We start from the raw sequence: 17,797 nt of genomic DNA, 5'->3' as shown, positions 1-17,797 counted from the left end.
ACACTACACAAGCAAACCGAACATGATTCGGGCACTAATCTTACGATACGAAGAATACTGTCAGGCTTATGATGTTCCTCACATGGCCCTGCAGGTTGCGGAAAGGCCACCAAGATTGCCACCATGGTACAACTTTTCACAGCTATGTGACTGGACACTAACACATCTAAAGAAAAAAGACATTACACAAGAACACATAATACAAGAGTTTCGAGCTATACAAGAAAAGTATAAACATTACACGGAATTTTACACCGACGGCTCCAAAACACAAGAATACGTAGGTGTCGAAATAATTGCGAAAAATTGGCAAAATAGCATTCGGATAAATAGTTTTTCTTCAGTGCTTACTGCCGAAGTTTTCGCAATATGGACGGCAGTTAAAAAAATTACCAGTGACAAGAAGACGAATACTATCATATATACCGATTCGTTAAACGCACTCAGAGCTCTAAACCTTAACTCCGGGTCCGAACCCCTACTTGGTGACATCCTAAACATGTTGGCTTATAACGAATACGGAAGAACCATACGATTCTGCTGGGTCCCAAGCCATGTCGGGATACCAGGGAATGAAGCTGCAGATAGATGCGCGTTCATGGCAGCACACAAAGGTATAACACAAACAACACTTCCATACAAAGACAGTATCCGAGCTATTCAAAAGGCCCTGACATTAAAGTGGCAACTAGAATGGGACTCTTGCACAAATAACAAGTTACACACAATAAAACCCGTGCTTAGAGAATGGAAGTCGTGCTGTCACCAGCAACGCTTCTATGAGGTGATCCTATGTAGACTCCGAATCGGGCATACACACCTGACACACAATTTTCTACTCCAAAATGAAAACCCGCCAACTTGCGAGAAGTGCCATGAACCACTCACCGTAATGCACATTATTATGACATGTCCAAATATTGAAACACAGAGGCAAAAGCTCTTACAGAACCTTTATAACTTACACATACCTTTACACCCCGCCTCAATACTCGGAGATGAAGCGCTAGTGCCTTTCGCTGACTTGTTCAGCTTTCTAGAAGAAAGTGGTCTTTTACAGAGACTCTAATATAACGCACCTTCCACTGCTTTAACATTTGAATTCTTAATATCTTGTGGCTGGCGCAGCATGGCCTTAGTTGCTTTTGCGCCATTAAACCCGAATTAACTAACTGTACGCGCAAGCATTCAAGAATGCCAACATCACTTGTAATCGTAGCTTCTACTTCGGGCTTAACAAAGATGGCTACTCCCCCACCTCTGGTAGTTCTGTCTTTTCGATACACGTTGTAACATGGGGGAAAGATTTCATCGTCACTAATTTCCTTTCTCAGCCACGTCTCTGTTATCACCGCGATGTGAGGACCATGCTGCATAAGTATGATCTCTAACTGATCTATTTTATTAGTGACACTGCGCGCGTTTATGTTAAGCAGCCTCAGTTCTTTCCGTCTGGTTAATTCTCCGGTATTTTTGGAGGACCTAGCGATTCCTACATTGGGTGTGGTTTCTAGACGAGCGATCTGGTCGCATTCGTCAGTTATGTCTGTGGCGGTGGCCCTTGGCTTCGAGTGTTTGGCCGTCGGGTTTCGCTTGCCGCAGTACTTAGCTTTTTCAACAGGTACTTTATCATTTTTGTTTTCGTCCCCAACGTACGCCTTTTTATTGATATATAGCTTATCGTACACCAGTGAGGCTTTGTCGCCGTTCTCTTGATTCATTTTGCAGTTTTGCGAAAGTTTTCTTATTTCCCGCACTCTTACCGAAAAATACTCGCTAATAGATTAATTTGTGCCTTTCAGTTTGCTTCCCTGCTTTAGAATTGTAATTTTGTCTCTTGAATCTAGGAGCTTAAAAATAACAGGCGTGACGTTGCCAGGCGATGGCGGTCCCAACCTATGAATACTTTCTATAGTCACTGGTTCTAGCTCAAGAAAGCCATTTATTATATCATTGTGCACAGGACCCTCTAGAGATTCGGTTTTCTCTTCTTGAGCTTCAGGTAGCCCGTAAACAATATTAGACCTGCTTCGGTTCTCCAGGTCATCAATTCTTGATTCAAGGTGCGCAATTTGCTCCTGGCTGGGAGCAAGGTGCACAATTTGCTCCTGGCGCCCAAGGGCCCGACAACGTAAACTTAATTTCTAGACTGGCCAAGGACTCTAATTTTTTTTTCATTATGGGTAAAGAGTTTTCCTTTAGTTTCCCTATAGTCGATTGCAATTTCACCACGTTCTTTTGTCATTTGTGCAAGGTCAGGGCCGGGGTTATTTTATTTGATTATTTTTATATATTTCAGAATACTGCAGGCCAACAGTTATGGCCCATGCAGGAGGCGCTATACAAGCCATGAAAATACACTGCGACCTAAAAACAAAGATAAAGAAAGGCAGTTTAACAGATTGCCGCTAATAAGCAAGCAGAAAAATGTGTATACACATGTACATATTTACACATATATACACGCATACGCACATATACAGCACTCATTCACTCAAACAAATGCTCTTCTAGAGCTTTAACAAAATTAGGTGACTGGAAAATGGCCCCCGGTAGACAGTTCCAGTCGGAAACGGTCCTCGGGAAAAAACTGTGTTTGAATGTTTCAGTTCTTGCAAAAAATGGTTCCAGTAAATGACTTCCTGTGTGGTGTGTTCGTCTAGACGATAGCTGTTTAAGTACTGCGGGATGCGAAATGTTTACTTTATGTGCTAAAAGGTTATGCATGAACAACAAACGGGGCATTTTCCAGCGTACTTGCAGTAGTTGGATGTTATTTGTTTTCATTAGTGTCGTAGGTGAATCAAGCCTTCTGTATTTGTTATAAATAAACCTAATCGCTCTCCTTTGCGCCATCTCAAGCTGGTAAATGTCCTTCTTTATGAACGGCTCCCATAAGACCGACGCGTACTCTAATTTTGATCTAATAAATGTTATGTATGCAAGATGTTTAAGCTTACTTGGAGCGCCTCTAAACTTCCGCCTCAGAAAGCACAGCTTGGAAAATGATGAGGAACAAACGTCTGCAATATGCGCAGACCAGGTTAAACCGTTTGGTATTGTAACCCCTAAGTATTTATGATGTGGGTGACCTCCATATTTTTGAATGATTTAGAAGGCTGTAAGAGAAAGGAGAAACCTCCTTTTTGCGCGAAATTCGCAAGAGGACAGTTTTATCTAGGTTAAGCTGCATATTCCTTTTAAGGCACCATTGATGAACAGCTAATAGTGAGTTTTGTAAGAGATAATGATCATTACTCTCGTTTATGCTCTTGAAAAGAATGCAGTCATCTGCAAAAAGCCTAAAAGAGATATTTTCAGAAATAGCAGCCGACAAATCATTAATATAAACTAAAAAGAGCACCGGGCCTGAAACGCCTCCTTGGGGTGAACCTGACGTAACTGGAAGCACTTCACATTTAGAACCATTAACCTCTACGTACTGTGTCCTGTGTTTTAAATAACGATTATTCCAATTAACAAGGAAAGTAGGGACGCCAATACTTTCCAGTTTATAAATAAGTTTACTGTGGGAACTGTGTCAAATGCCTTGTGGAAATCTAGAATAAGTACATCAATCTGCCCTGATTTATCAAGCACAACATAAAAATCATGAACTGTTGTAACTAACTGTGTCACAGTGGACATTTCTTTCCGAAAGCCGTGTTGTGCAGGTGATGAAATGTTATTTTCAGCAAGATAGGGGTTAAGATAACCAGAAACTATGTATTCAAGCAGCTTGCAACAAGAGGAAGTGATTGAGATTGGTCGATAATTAGAAATGATTAGCCTGTCCCTTTCTTTTAGAATTGGCAGAACGCGGGCCATCCTCCAGTCCTACGGCACATCTCCCGAAAGTAACGAGACTTGAAAGATCCTCGTTAAGAAAATAGATACCTATGCTGCAAAATGCTTTAGAAAGGCATTTGGAAGCCCATCGGGACCCGCGGATTTTTTATCTGCGAGTTTACGCAGCATAGACACAACACCGCTCACAGAGATAGCTGGTACGTCAACAGGATCTTCAACTGGAATTCTTGCTCTGGTTGCCCGTTCCATAAGGAAGAAGCTTTGAAAATACGAAATATAACCTTGCGCTATGATGGTGGAGTCGGTTACAACGCTGTTATTACCTCGAATTTTGGTCAAGTGATCATTCCTGCTACCTAGAAAATTCCAAAACTTTTAGGGATCATTTCTGATAAATTCGTGGAGCGTCGTGTCAAAATAACAGGACTTTGCTAATTTTAACTTATAGGCAAGTTCCTCTTTTAGAAACTGGAACTGTTGCGGACAAGGTATTTTTTCTTCCTACAGCGCCTTACTTTGCGTTTTATTTGAATAATTTCACGACTTATCCAAGGATTGCGGTGATTAATACGAACCTTTCTAAGGGGAACAAAATGTTCAATAGTATACGGTACTGTATTCTTAGAGTGCTGCCATAAACTATGAAGGTCATTGCTGCAAGGGTTATCTAACTGTGATTGTAAAGAGTCGACGATTGCGTTTGAGTCCTTGATCATTTTACCCTGACGCATCCCGGAAACAATTGGCGAAATACAACAGAAGAACAACAGTCGATGGTCCGAGATTTCAGCTTCAACACTAAGCACTCCATCAAAAAAGGTTTGAGTAACAAAGAAAAGGCCTAAGACAGATGCCTCTCTGGTGTACGCATGAACGGTTTGCTTAAAGTTTAAAGAAAACATCAGATCAAGAATAATATCACATGAGGCAGACAGGCCGTAATACGGTTTATCGCAATCGATAGCAGGGAAATTAAAATCACCGGTAATAATTAGGTTCCGGTTTTGGTAAGGTTGTAAGCGGTCAGATAAACTATACATGAAAAAATCCGCTGCATCAGGTGCACAATACACAGCACAAAAAAAAAGTGAGACCATGCGCAGTAACCTGGAACAACAAACTTTCATGCTGATCCATTTGTTCAAGCAGCGTTACGTTTACTGTATGTTTCGCAATCACAGCAACGCCTCCACCACGTGAGCCGCGATCTTGTCTGAATATGACGTAGTCCGGTGGCACAATTTCTTCAAGAATACCGCCATGTAACCATGTCTCGGTAATCACCAGTAGGTAAGGATCATAAGAAATGAGCAGAACTTCAAGGCTATCTATTTTGTTTACAGTGCTTCTAGCGTTCAGGGATATCACACGTAACTGGCACGTATCTGGCGATGGGGTCGTCTTGACGTCACGAGAACTACCGGCGTTAATATTAACCGATGGCGGTTTATGCTTCGCTTAATTCGGAGAACCATGGGTGTAAAAAATGACTGATTCTGAACCTGTGGCTTGTCAAGTACTATAAGCATTGGCGCGTTTCCTTCGCGGACGACCTGCATTTTTCCCCGGTTGTGAGGCTTTCCTTACACCACTCTCATAGCTGTGATTAATACCGCGTGAAGCGGTTTCAGGTACTTTAAACCTTAGATTTTTCTTTTCGTCCCACGCGTAGACCTCTTTGCTAATGACTAATTCATCATACTTAAGGTACACTTTATCCTCAGGCTCCTTATCTTTAGCAGTAGCCCAGAACAGCTTTTTAATTTTTCTTAGCCTAGGTGAGAGGTCTTCCGAAATTTACGTTTGAGTTCCCGTCAACTTCGAAGCATTTCTGAGAAGTTCCGTTTTTTCAGTGAAGTCAAAAAACTTTATAATTACCGGACGCGCTTTCCCTACCACTTTTCTTCCTAGGCGGTGTAAACTTTCTAGGCTCTCTACTTTTATTTCAAATTTTCGCTCAAAAATTTCTGTTAGAATATGTTCCTTAAGACTATTTACCGTCTCTGCTTCAGACTCCTGAATGTCATACACGAGCAGATTGTTTCGTCGAGAATAATTTTCAATGTTGTCCACATTTCTCCTTAGTGAAGCAATCTTTTCGTTTAGTTCCGGAAGCGATTGCTCGCATGTCTCCATCCTTTTAGCTGTCTGTGAAAGCACTTCCAGTTTACCTTCAATGGACGACAGTCTCACGTTTGTCGCGGTAATGTGCGAGTCTAGCTTAACTGCGATAGCCTTTAGTTCACATGAAGAAGCTTTTTGATTTTGGAGAAGTTCTTCGAGTTGATCTGCTATCCCTGGGCCTGGATTAAGCTCAACGTCCCCGCTTAACGACAGTGCAAGTAGACAAAATGAGTCAAAACACGCAGTAAAACATTCAAGTAAGACGCCTGGACAAGGCAGCACAACCAGAGGGAATCACTTTTAAATTCCCAGGAATTGCGATATCTACCAACCTGCGTGAAAAAGACGAACACGTTTAGCCGTGACTGCATCCCTCGGGTGCTGCCTTGCCCACTGGCGAAGAAATCTTGAGGGGCGATTTCCAAGAAATTTGATGATGTCGATGTTACTTGGGATAGCCAACGCGAATGCCGATAACGTTCAGGGCAGCAGCCATCGGTGTCGTTGCGAAATCCAGTGTTGGCATGGAAGAGCATCGTCACTGGCACATGGTGTGATGTCGTTCATTCCACGCCGCAGCACACTAACCGTCGACGGGATGAAAAGAAGCAGTGTCGATGCACGAGGCAAAGATCTGCGTGAAAAAGACGAACAGGTTTATCCGTGACTGCATCCCTCGGGTGCTGCCTTGCCCAGTTTCAATGTCGCCACATAGCAGTCGTATCCTTCGAACAGAGGAAGCAGCATCGAACAATACGCAGCATATTCCAGAGCCGAACAACCAGGGGCACGGAAACACCACCAAGAATGGATCGTTAGAACGAAAGCACTTTCCGTATCGTTTGCTTACCTTGCACAAAATACAGGAAGGAATTAGATGCGACCCCCATCGTGGTGATGCCGCCATACCCAGTACCAGACAAGTCCGCTGGAAAGCCTTTTATAGCTGAATCCCTCAATGTCTTCATTCACTTCCTGGTCACGTGGTGGCATTACCACGTGACCATGGTCACGTGGTGGCAAGTATAATAATTTTGTAGGCTCCGGGTGAACTTCAGTCTTTTTTTGTCATTCACCTGGTAAGAATTTTTACAGGCTTCGTGTGGAGGTGACTCCTGTCCTCAGCATCTCTTTTGGCGTTCTGTTTGATAACAAATCTGAACATCCAGGCAATAATCTGAGACGGCTGCTTTGGTGTCAATTTCATCGAATTTTCAAGGCAATTTTTGCTACTGACAGCATTGTAAGAATGTCAGCCATAAGCACACCTATTCCCCTATGAAATATGTAGCCTTTCCTAGGGACGTGTTCACCCCATCATACTTTTGAACCTGTGTCACGCAAGACTTGTTGTTTCCGGTTAAGTTCCATGTCAGTAAGGTAACTGTGCAGAAGGTCTTCGTTTTGCTCCAGAACGAACTGGATCGAGGACACATTCAGAACCCAAAATCCCGTGGTTATGTGTCCCAATTCTGTCAGTTAAAGCATAGACTTTGTTTCTGCGCCTCAAACAATTTTTGACGTAACTCCAAGGATTCTTTAGTTCATTGTCATCTTTCTTCTCAGGCGTACGAAAGAATCTCGGTTCCCCTGTGGAAACGCCGCGACCCGTATGCTCTCTTTGGTATTACCAGAATGGTGTGTTGTACAGTATATATCAGCATATTCCGCTTCCTTTCGTGTCATTTTCAAGTATGACCTATCGAGAACCAATTTCCTCAATTTCATTGGAAGCGTGAAACCAAACAGCTCTACGCAAATTTCCTACAACATTTCGGCCTTGTCATCGAACGCTTCAGCTCCTTTGATTCGGTTTTCCAGAAAACTTGCTTGCTTGCACGTAAACCCTGAGTCACTTTCGGATGGCTGTTTAACTCTTTCTCTAAGCTTTAATCGGAAAGCTTCAGGCTACAACTTACATTTTCCTAACAACGCGCCTTTTACGACCACGAAACGCTGCTCCGCTTTATTCGAACTCAGCCTGACCAAAATATTGGTAGCTTCCTCCGGCAATAAGCTCAGAAGTCTCTGGATCTAGGAACGCAGCTCGAAGCCTATTCTTGCATAAGTGCGTTCAAAATTTGTCAAGAGTTCCAGTTCAGTACCTGTCGCAGAAGGCTGAAGAAAGCTTCTTACGTCATAATTGACGGGTCTCGACTTTGTCTTGTTTACCAGTGTATGCTTTAGTTGCTCCAGTTGAAAATACTTCGATTCCTCGCTTTCTGTGACTCGGCGTTTTCTTTAGATTTCATGGACTGCTTCACGATTTCGTCCACATTGGCCCCACAAGCTAAAATTTGCCCTCAATTTCAGGCTTCAGAACAGCTTTACTACATTCAAAACCGAGCTCTCGAGCTCTTCTGCTACGGCCAACAAATCTACTTTTAGCAGGCTATTCGCATGCATGGCTGCCCGCTACGGCGACGGAAGTCTCACCTGGTCGTCCTTCCTAATCCCTGCTTCTGCGAAGAAATTACCGCAGAGCGTGCGAAGATCCGTGTGTGTGTGAGGGATTTTTTTGGGAAGGGTGAAGAGATAAGTGCAGCGCCGTAACTGACTCCCAGGTGAGGTCACCTCAACAGCACTGCAAGAGCAAAAGGAAAGTGAGGCGTAAAAGAAGTGAGAGAAACAGGTAGCCGAGAGGGTAGGAAGAAAGAAGGTGGCAACTAAAAGTAAAAAAAAGACATAAAGTAGCGAAGCGGTTGCAAAGCCTAAGGCCGCGCTCTGAGGTATTTTGTGCCACAGAATTCAATCAGTGTCGAAAATGGACGCTTGATGATGGAACTGTGGGCATTGGGGAAGAGTAGGCACTGCAGGCTGTTCGATGGCAGGCCGCATCGGCGGTAGTAGGCGTACAGAGCCTTCCTCTCGGTCCTGAAAGCTGAGCAGTGAAGCAGAAGATGCTCCAGTGTCTGCACACCTTCGCAGCTACCACACACGGGGCTGCCGTTTCCCGTGAGCCTGTATGTGCGCGCCGCTGTTGTGTAGTAGCCGATACGTAAGCGGAGAAGAAAGGTGCAGTCAGCTCGATAGAAGCCCTCACGCGGGAGCAAGCGCTGGGCGTTCCCGCCTTGACGCGCTGCTCGGGGTGTTGCGCAGTGAGGCTGCGCAGAACTGCCGTTTTCGCCGCGTCAAAGCTCGTCACCAAGTGGGTGAGGTTGAAGCGTTCACCGTCCGCCGCCTTCACGAGGGAGTCAGCCTCCTCGTTGCCTGACAATCGGGTGTACGCGTTACCCACTGGAGCGCCAGGTTGCAGCCCTGGTTGACGATGTGTCGCAGCTTGCTGCCCACTCGAACAACAAGGGGCACTGTGGCGTAGTCCCTAGCCAGCATGGAGAGCGCCGCACGAGAGTCAGTGAAGATAGCTGCTGGCACCATGTCCCGATGTTCTATAAGAAGGTCGGCAGAGAGGTCGATGGCGGCGAGCTCGGCCACCGTTGACGACGCGGCAAAGCGGAGTCGGCACTGGCGCGTCTCCGAGATGTCAGGTACCGTGCAAGCTGCAGCACCGGACCCGTCCGGCGCCACCAAACCGTCGGTGTACACGAGCAGGTGGCCTGCCAGTCGCTCGTGAAGTAGCGAGTCGGTCTCCTGTTTCATGGCGCACACATCCGTTTGGCGTTTTGATGCGACGGCAGGCACGGCGGAGCTCACGTCGAGCAGACTGGAGTAGTACGGCAGGGAGACGAGCTGCGGCGACGACCAGATGACCTTTGAGAACTCGGTGTTGCGCTTGCATATGCCCATGCACATGATTCTGCAGATGAGCCGCTGGCCTTCTGGTGAGCGCTGCAGGCGCTCAATGTGGTGGAGCGCCTGTTTTCGTGCACGAAGTGATGGTGGCCAGTTGCCCACTTCCGCGAGTGTCGTCCCGATTTGGGAGGAGCGAGGCAGACCATATAGTTCTCGCACAGCAGTACGATGCGCCATGTCAGTAGCATTCCAGTTTGCAGCTCGAGCGTTGGTGATGGGGAGGGCGTAGAGTGCCCTCAAGGTGGCCGGACAGTTGTACACTCGCAGAGCGAGTTGCGGCGGGCATCCATGTCCACGCGCGAGAAGAACGCGCGGCGCTGGCGACTTTATTCGATTGCCTGCAGATGTGGGAGACCGCCACATTGAAGTTGACGCGGCAGTCGATCTGCAGGCCAAGGTAACGGACGCTCTAGCGCCACGCTAGAGGGCAACGGCGCAGAGTCAGTAGTGGCATTTCGAGACGCACTCGCCTGCCTCGCGGGTGTACCATCTGTGCCTCTGTTTTGGTCGCCGACAGCTGGAGGCCGATGCTTCCCATGTACTGGTCCACAGCGTCGATCGCAGTTTGAACAGACTCGCGCACCTGGTAGCCGACTTTAGTAGGGCCAGACGCAAAAAGGGCGATGTTGTCAGCGTAGATGGCGACCCGTACTTCACGCGACGTCGATTTTGGGATGTAGTCCGGAAGTCGCGCGAGGGCAAGATTAAACAAAAAGGGGCATAAAACACTCCTGTGGAACACCTGAAAACATACTGCGCGGCTGGCTGAGCGTACCTCCAACCCGCACCCGAAGCTTGCGGTCAGACAAGAAGACTCGGATGTAGTCGAGTAGGCGGTCGGTGATGCCGAACTCGTGCAGCGCACTGACGATCGTAGGATGCGGCAACCCATCGAAGGCGCCCTGTACATCAAGCACGACGAGGGAGCCGGCCTCGTGATGGCCCACCGCTGTGCTCGAGCGTAGCGAGAACATCGGCCTGCGCGTCAGCCGTTGCGCGCAACCGGTGGAATCCGCTCTGCTCAGGAGCGAATGCGTCGAGCGCCGTAGCAATCCACTCCAGACGACGAAGTGCCATGGCCTCGAGTGTCTCACCGGCGACAGATGTGAGTGAAACCAGGCAGCAGGAGCTGGCGCTGCTTCGGGGTTTGTCACTCTTGAGGAGAGGCACCACGGTTGCTTCTTTCCACTCGGGAGGGACGGCGCCGGTGCGCCAGACGCGGTTCTACACCTCCAACAGTGATGGGAGCTGCTCGTCATTGATGTTTCGCAGCGTCTGGTGGGTGATTTCATCCGCACCCGGCGCAGAACATCGCCTCCGAGCGTCGAGCACGATGCGAAGCTCGCTCATATTGAAGTCCGCTGTGCACAGCACGTCCACCTGCTACAGAACTCCGTTCGTCGGGAAGTAGCGCAGCGGCGCGAGGAGAGCGGCTTTGTTGTGCTCAGGAAGCTCGAAAACAGTGCCACCCGGCGGAAGCGACGTCGTTGGCGGTGCAAAGGCGTCGGCGAACGCGTCGGCGAGCTGCTCTGCGCTCAAGCCCTGTGCGACGGCGATGCAAGGCGCAGGACACCGAGGAATCTTCGGTCGAAGGAGAGCGCCGAGAATGCGCCACGGGTGCGACCTGTTGCGCGTATCGTCGAGCGACACAGACTGCTCCAGCTCTGCTTGCGCCGCTGCCTGGCATGATGGTGGCACGCTGCGTCAAGCCGATTGTAGAGTGTCCAATCCTTTTTCCTGTCGCCCTTGATGGCTGGATGTTGAGCACGGCGCCGGACAGCTCGAAGGTTAAGCAGCTTGATGTCGGGCACCGGCATTCCCGCAGGCACAGAACAGCACTTCGTGGCGGCGTCGCCACAGCGTGTTACTTGGGTCAGGATATCCGTGTTCGCAGTAGGAGGCATGGCATAGAGTTTCCGAAACTGTGTCCAGTCGGTGACACTGTTGGAGCGCATCGGTTTACGGGCTGCAGCGTGTGGCTCGGGAGAGATCGGATAATGGTCGAAGCCCTGAGTGTCGGGGCGGCGTCGCCTCTCGTAGTAGCAACCCTCGCTCACAAGCGGCAAGTCGATGGCACTCTACCGTGCGCCCCGCCGCATGAATGTGGGGCTGCCGGTGTTGAGAAGTAGGAGACCCTCAGAGACGATGAAGTTGAGCTAGTCCCTACCTTGCGGCTCGGTGTGGGGGCACCCCGATGTCGTGTGGTGGCTGTTAAAGTAACCCAAAACCACACAGTCACCCCCGATGCGAGCGACGAGCGCAACCACGAACGAAGTGTCCCGCCGATGCACAGCCCGAACATAAACACTGGTGACACAGGTGTCGGCACCCCCAGCACACACAGTCACAGTCACACACTCGATGCCACTGTTCACGATGTCGGTGCCATTTAATTCGACTTGCGCGAGACATGTGCGAACGTACAGAGATGCGCGGGACCGTCCAGGCGAGTGAAGAGGGTCGCAGCAATGAGTCTTGCTGCAGGCCTGCGACTGGCATTCGGTGGCGCTGTGATAGGCCACAAATCCGAGGAAGTTAAACTCGCCGGGATGCACGTAAGTTTCTTGTAGCGCGAGCACGTCGTATTCGTATAGTGAGAGGTGCTCGGCGAGTTCAGCGTGGCGGCGTCGCATCGAGCGGACATTGCACTGAAGGATGCTCGGGCGACGTTTCGGAGATCGCCTATCCATGCCGCCATCCCAGCGCTGCCACCAGCTGTTACGTTTAGCTAAGCAGGGTTCCAAGCCTAGACAAGAACATGACGCTGGACGAGGAACAACGTTTCTAATCAGGCATAACTGCCACCGGAAGGTACAGAGAATGCCTTCAGCGTGGCTCCTCTTTCTTGCAGCCTAGCCGTCATGGAAGGAAAGAGAAACACCACCACCTTGTGGATAACAATCATGTGTGGCGTCACATTATTATGTGAAACAGGTTCGCCCAGTTTCAGGCCTTGGGAAAAACACGCATGAGGTCTAGCGCAACAGCATCAAGCCACTGCGCTATAGACTTTATGAGTGAAACTTTACCGTTCTTTTATTTTTTCTCCTTCTGGCATGTACCTTTATTTTATTATGGCATTTTTTTCTTGTATAGTCTACCTAATTACGCAACTTCTTATTTAGGGCTGGGAGAAGTATAGTGAAGTGGGCTAAGCCAATACAACCCAGTAGCTAGCATCAATGCAATACAAGACAAAAACAAAGAATAAAAGCAGTGTCGTTTTGGGAAACATGGCGGTATCTATGGCCTCTCAATCCTTAGCGTTCACCACCAACAAGTACAATGTGGTAATAATACTGCATAATTAGACATTATCGAATTGAATATAAGTGCTAACAGCTCCGTCGGGAATGGGAAGTACATCGCAGATGTGCACGCTCAATTGGTCAAGTAATTTTTGCACGAATGTAATTGACGTAGTGTACAATCGCGGCCAGATGACACCAAAAGGAACGCATGCTCAGAAATTATTATTGTTAGAGACCGTCGCAGCGGTGATTCACAAATTCATGAGAACGTCTGCACTGTCAGAAGAGAGAACCAGCACCATAGAGGAGAAACATGGGATTCTACATAAAGAACAGAATTTGCAACGAATTGCGGAAGCCCTAGACACCAATATAATGCTTCTCTTTCTAAGATGACCAGAGGATGGGACTTGTAGGCTGGTGCTGTAAAGAGCACGCACCCAACTTCTAATACAGGGCAACCGTAAATAGCACACATTATTAGGAGTGAAACCCGTTTCAATCCTACTCGACGATTACTCAGCCTACACAATATGCCAGCTGCCCGGGTACCTATTCTGGTCACATGATTTTTGCGTGGGTGCCATGCAGTTGAGAGAGGAGTTATAGATCATTCCAAGGAATTTACCAGACTCTACGTGGGGTATGCCTTAAAAGTGGTAAAACAATGAGATGAGCACCGTGTCTATTATAGGAAAAACGTGAATGACGCATTTGCTGTCCTTGAGCAAAACTGATGAACATCTAACCACCTCTCCAGGGCACATATAAGTTTGTAGAGGATGATATAGCGCATGGATGTCGTTTGCAAATACGGCAAACGCAATCTCGCCTGCACAAACATAATTTCTTCATGACGGGGAATTGTGCTCATGAGAAAATGAAAAAGCACCGGATAAAAGACGGAGCCTTGCGGTACTCCTCTCCCCCCCTTCGTCTACAACTAGAAGAAAAGTTGCTATGCAGCAAAAGAATTCTTTTCAAACTAATGAATAGTGAGTCCACGCTATTATATACCCAGCAGCACCACAGAATGTTAACCACTTTATCAAAATAGGGCGCTCCACGGTATCGTATGCTTGAGCAATATCGAGCTTCACTAAGGCAGCGTATTGCTAATGATATCGAGCCAGTTGTGTGCGGCTTGCTAAGTCTACATGGGCATGCCAGAAGGAACAGACAGCCCTCAAACCAATCTGACTGGGACGAATAATTCAGTTATCATTAACAAATTTCATAATAGGACACTGAAGAAACCTCTCCATTAGTTTTACAATGTTTAACGTAAGAGAAGTTGGCCTAATGTTCTCCACTTGGAACCCTCCCCCTTGTTTCTTAAGCATCATTATTACTTTGGAAAGCTTCCATTGACACGGAATCCGAGCATATTTATTTGAATAATTTACCACGTCTAGAAAGGCGTTAAACAATTCCTGCAACAATATTTTTAAGAGTGCATTTGTGACTCCGTCAGGGCCAGGGGCTGTATTCGACAAGCCTAGCGCAGTCTCATTTCGGTCAGATATTGAAATAGACGTGAAGGCACCCAGGTTCAAAGTAGATAGCCCGAGACCGGGCTGCAAATTGATCTTCTAAACCCTTGGAAAACTTTTCTTGGAGGCGCTCATTTCTTGCGGGGTCAAAACGACTGCCTAATGCTAACGGCATTGGCAGCACCTTCCTAGCACGAAGAAATGCGAATAGAGCATGATCGCTTTTTGATTTTGGTAGATAGTCGTAATGCCTAATCTGATATTGACACGTGTACTTGTCTTTATCGGGTGATCGGTTTCACCATCTAACAAACGTTATCGCACAGCGCATTACGCGCCTGCATCTATCGGAAGTTTCGGAAAAATTATCGATGCTTCTATCCGGCAGTCTGTTGTCGCCGAACCATGTGTTATCTGATTTCATCGCGTGACGCGAATGGTGTGGAACGTTGTGGAAGGCACGCGGGTCGCAACGATTAGTCTGAACCATACGATGACTGCTGTATAAAAGCCGACGCGCTTGACCCGCTGATCAGATTTTCGACGATCGCCGACCGTGTTCGCCGCTATCATTGTGGTATAAGTGGAGCCTGTTTTTGTCGGCACAGGATCGCCCAATAAAAGCTAGTTTTGACTTTCACAGTATTACTGCTGTGTTCTTCAACGTCACAACCACGTGACATCTGGTGGAGGTGCTTTACGTTGATGTACCGGACGCCCCCGACAAGCCGTAATCCAAGCCCGGACCGCGAAGAGACCACCAACGTCGTCCCGGAACACCGAGCAAGCCGCTGGCTACAGCAGCTGCCCCCGGAACACGGTCTTCTACCAGATACGACCAAGAAAACAGTCCGAGAAGATAGTCCACAAACTACGAAGAAGGCATCCCCAATGGTAGCTGCACGGGCCCCAATAATTCTTCAGCAGCTCAGGGAACCACCGACGTTCCGCGGTTCCACATTTGAGGACCCGGAAAGCTGGCTGGAAGCGTATGAGAGAGTCGCTACACTCTTAAAAAAAAGGTAGTCGCAAGCGACTCTTTTCGGGGTGTATCTGCTCGTCGCACATATGATGACCTTTTGGGTGGTAACCCGTACTCTCTTGAAAATACAGTGCAGGCGACTCCCTCACAGTACCGGTGACTCTCTCCCGCAAGACCTACTGAGGTGTATGTATTACTCCCAAAGCAGGAGTTGATGCGAGTACCTCAGTGGTCCATGCAAGTACCCCTTGGTAGTCAGCGATACCCCTTTGGAATGGCAACAATGACCCTTCCTAGGGTAGTCATCTGAAGACTCACAATGGTGGTGTACATGACTACCATGGCAAGAGTTGGTTAAACTACCTTTTGGGTGGTAACACGTACTCTCTTGGAGACACAGTGTGGTCGACTCCCTCAGTACCGGTGACTCTCCCGCAAGAACTACTGAGGTGTATGTATTATCCCCAAAGCAGGAGTTGATGCGACTACCTCAGTGGTCCATGCAAGTACCCCTTGGTAGTCAGTGGTACCCTTTGGAATGGCAACAATGACCCTTCCTAGGGTAGTCATTTGAAGACTCACAATGGTGGTGTACATGATTACCATCGCAAGAGTTGGTGAAACTACCTCCTGGTACTTAACCAGACCCCTTGTAGCAACTGCTGTGACCTCTGCCTGGGTAGTGAATAGACTATCTCTACACTAAGATGGAAGCTCACAACATAATAGATTTTAGTTTGCATGTGCAACAAATGCGTAGTTATTCAGCCACCATTATATGTTATGATAAACTGCAATACTATAAACAACTAAAAAAAAACACTGAGCACATAACACTACATTGAGTGAAACACCAAGAGCAAATATTTCGCTACTATCACTGTATTAACCTCAAATGCATCAATGGACTATACCTGGCAAAAACAGAAGACAACAGTCTGCTTTGCTAAATTGGAATCAACGGCCAACCTTGAGAAACATTATGCTTCAGTTTACAAAGCATACTAAACAGCTGCAATATGTCCAAACTTATGAGGTAATTTAGCATTTCAGGCATTTGAAAAAGGATTTAATCCTTTGCCATGACAAAGGACTCATTTATTTCAATATGCCATGGAGGCATACATGGACAGAGGAATTAAATTTCAATATTGATATTAAGCCACAAATTTACAATCTCACCAAATCAAAGCAATCATACAGCATTGATGCTAATGGAAGAAAAGAAATATGCCTAAAGGCCAGATAAATGCAAAACCGGACATTATAAATAGCGCCAGTTCAATATCCTCGTGGTGCCGGCATAGTAAGTACATCCCATAATGTTTCAAAAGTGCAACTTCTTGGCCGTCATTTCATCCAATTTGTCAAAAAAGACTATTGTCTCACCTCCTAAATGTTTCCATTAGCACTGCCTCCATGTTTGCGTCAAATGCTGCCTGCTCCGGTTAAGATCTGAAAGAACAGCACAACTGTTAAAACTTTGTAAACATTTTATTCAATAAGAACATGAACACATTACAGTAACCTTTAGCAAGAGCACATATAGTAATCACAAGGAACACTTATTATAAGCAGAGAATCCAGTTTAGAGCAGGAAGAGAGGAGCCAGAGAATAGCTATAATGCATCCGTAGATGTTCTCTTTGAACGAACCATAAATGGCCTTGCCATCAGGGCATATCACAAGCCCACACACGTGGATACACAATAGGCAGAACATATTTAAATAAGTATAAGAATATATGTATAAGTTCATTTTCCAGATTCAACTGGAGGGTAGGTTTTTGGCAAAAAGCTGCCTGCACAGCTTGACTGTCCAGAAAACCCCTACAAGCAGTAGCACAAGAGTGGTGCAGGAAATCTTCAACAGACACACATAGAATAGTCACATTCATTAAAGAGAAACATTCACTATTTATGCATACAGAGTCTATTAATCTTTGCACAAAACTTGAACAGTAAAATCGAAACGCTGAAATGGTCACGCATATGTTCAGAAATAATAAAAGTAATAACCAAGCAAACATGCAGCATCTACTAGCAAAGACATAAAATCACATTTCAACAAAATATTTTCGCAGCTCAGCTTTGGTGTACCCTTTTGTATGTTTATACGTGTTTAGAACATGGGGCAGGTTATAAGACAACATTTGAAATTTATAATTAGCGCAAAAACATGGTATACAGTATTCCATGTATTAATAGGTCTTATGTGTATGTTAGCACGACACATGTCCAAAGATGCCAGAGTAGAATGAAAATTGGCAGTGGATGCCATTGAGAAATAAATTTTTTTTAACAACTTAAAGTTATACAAGTGATTGATGCGGACAGTGTTATGTGCTTCAAAAGCACACTTGGAGGTAGTTGTATTGTCAACAT

Source organism: Dermacentor variabilis, chromosome 4, assembly GCF_050947875.1.
Source record: "Dermacentor variabilis isolate Ectoservices chromosome 4, ASM5094787v1, whole genome shotgun sequence".
NCBI lineage: Eukaryota > Metazoa > Arthropoda > Arachnida > Ixodida > Ixodidae > Dermacentor > Dermacentor variabilis.
The sequence above is the reverse complement of the archived record's forward strand: the minus strand, read 5'-3'. Positions refer to the sequence as shown.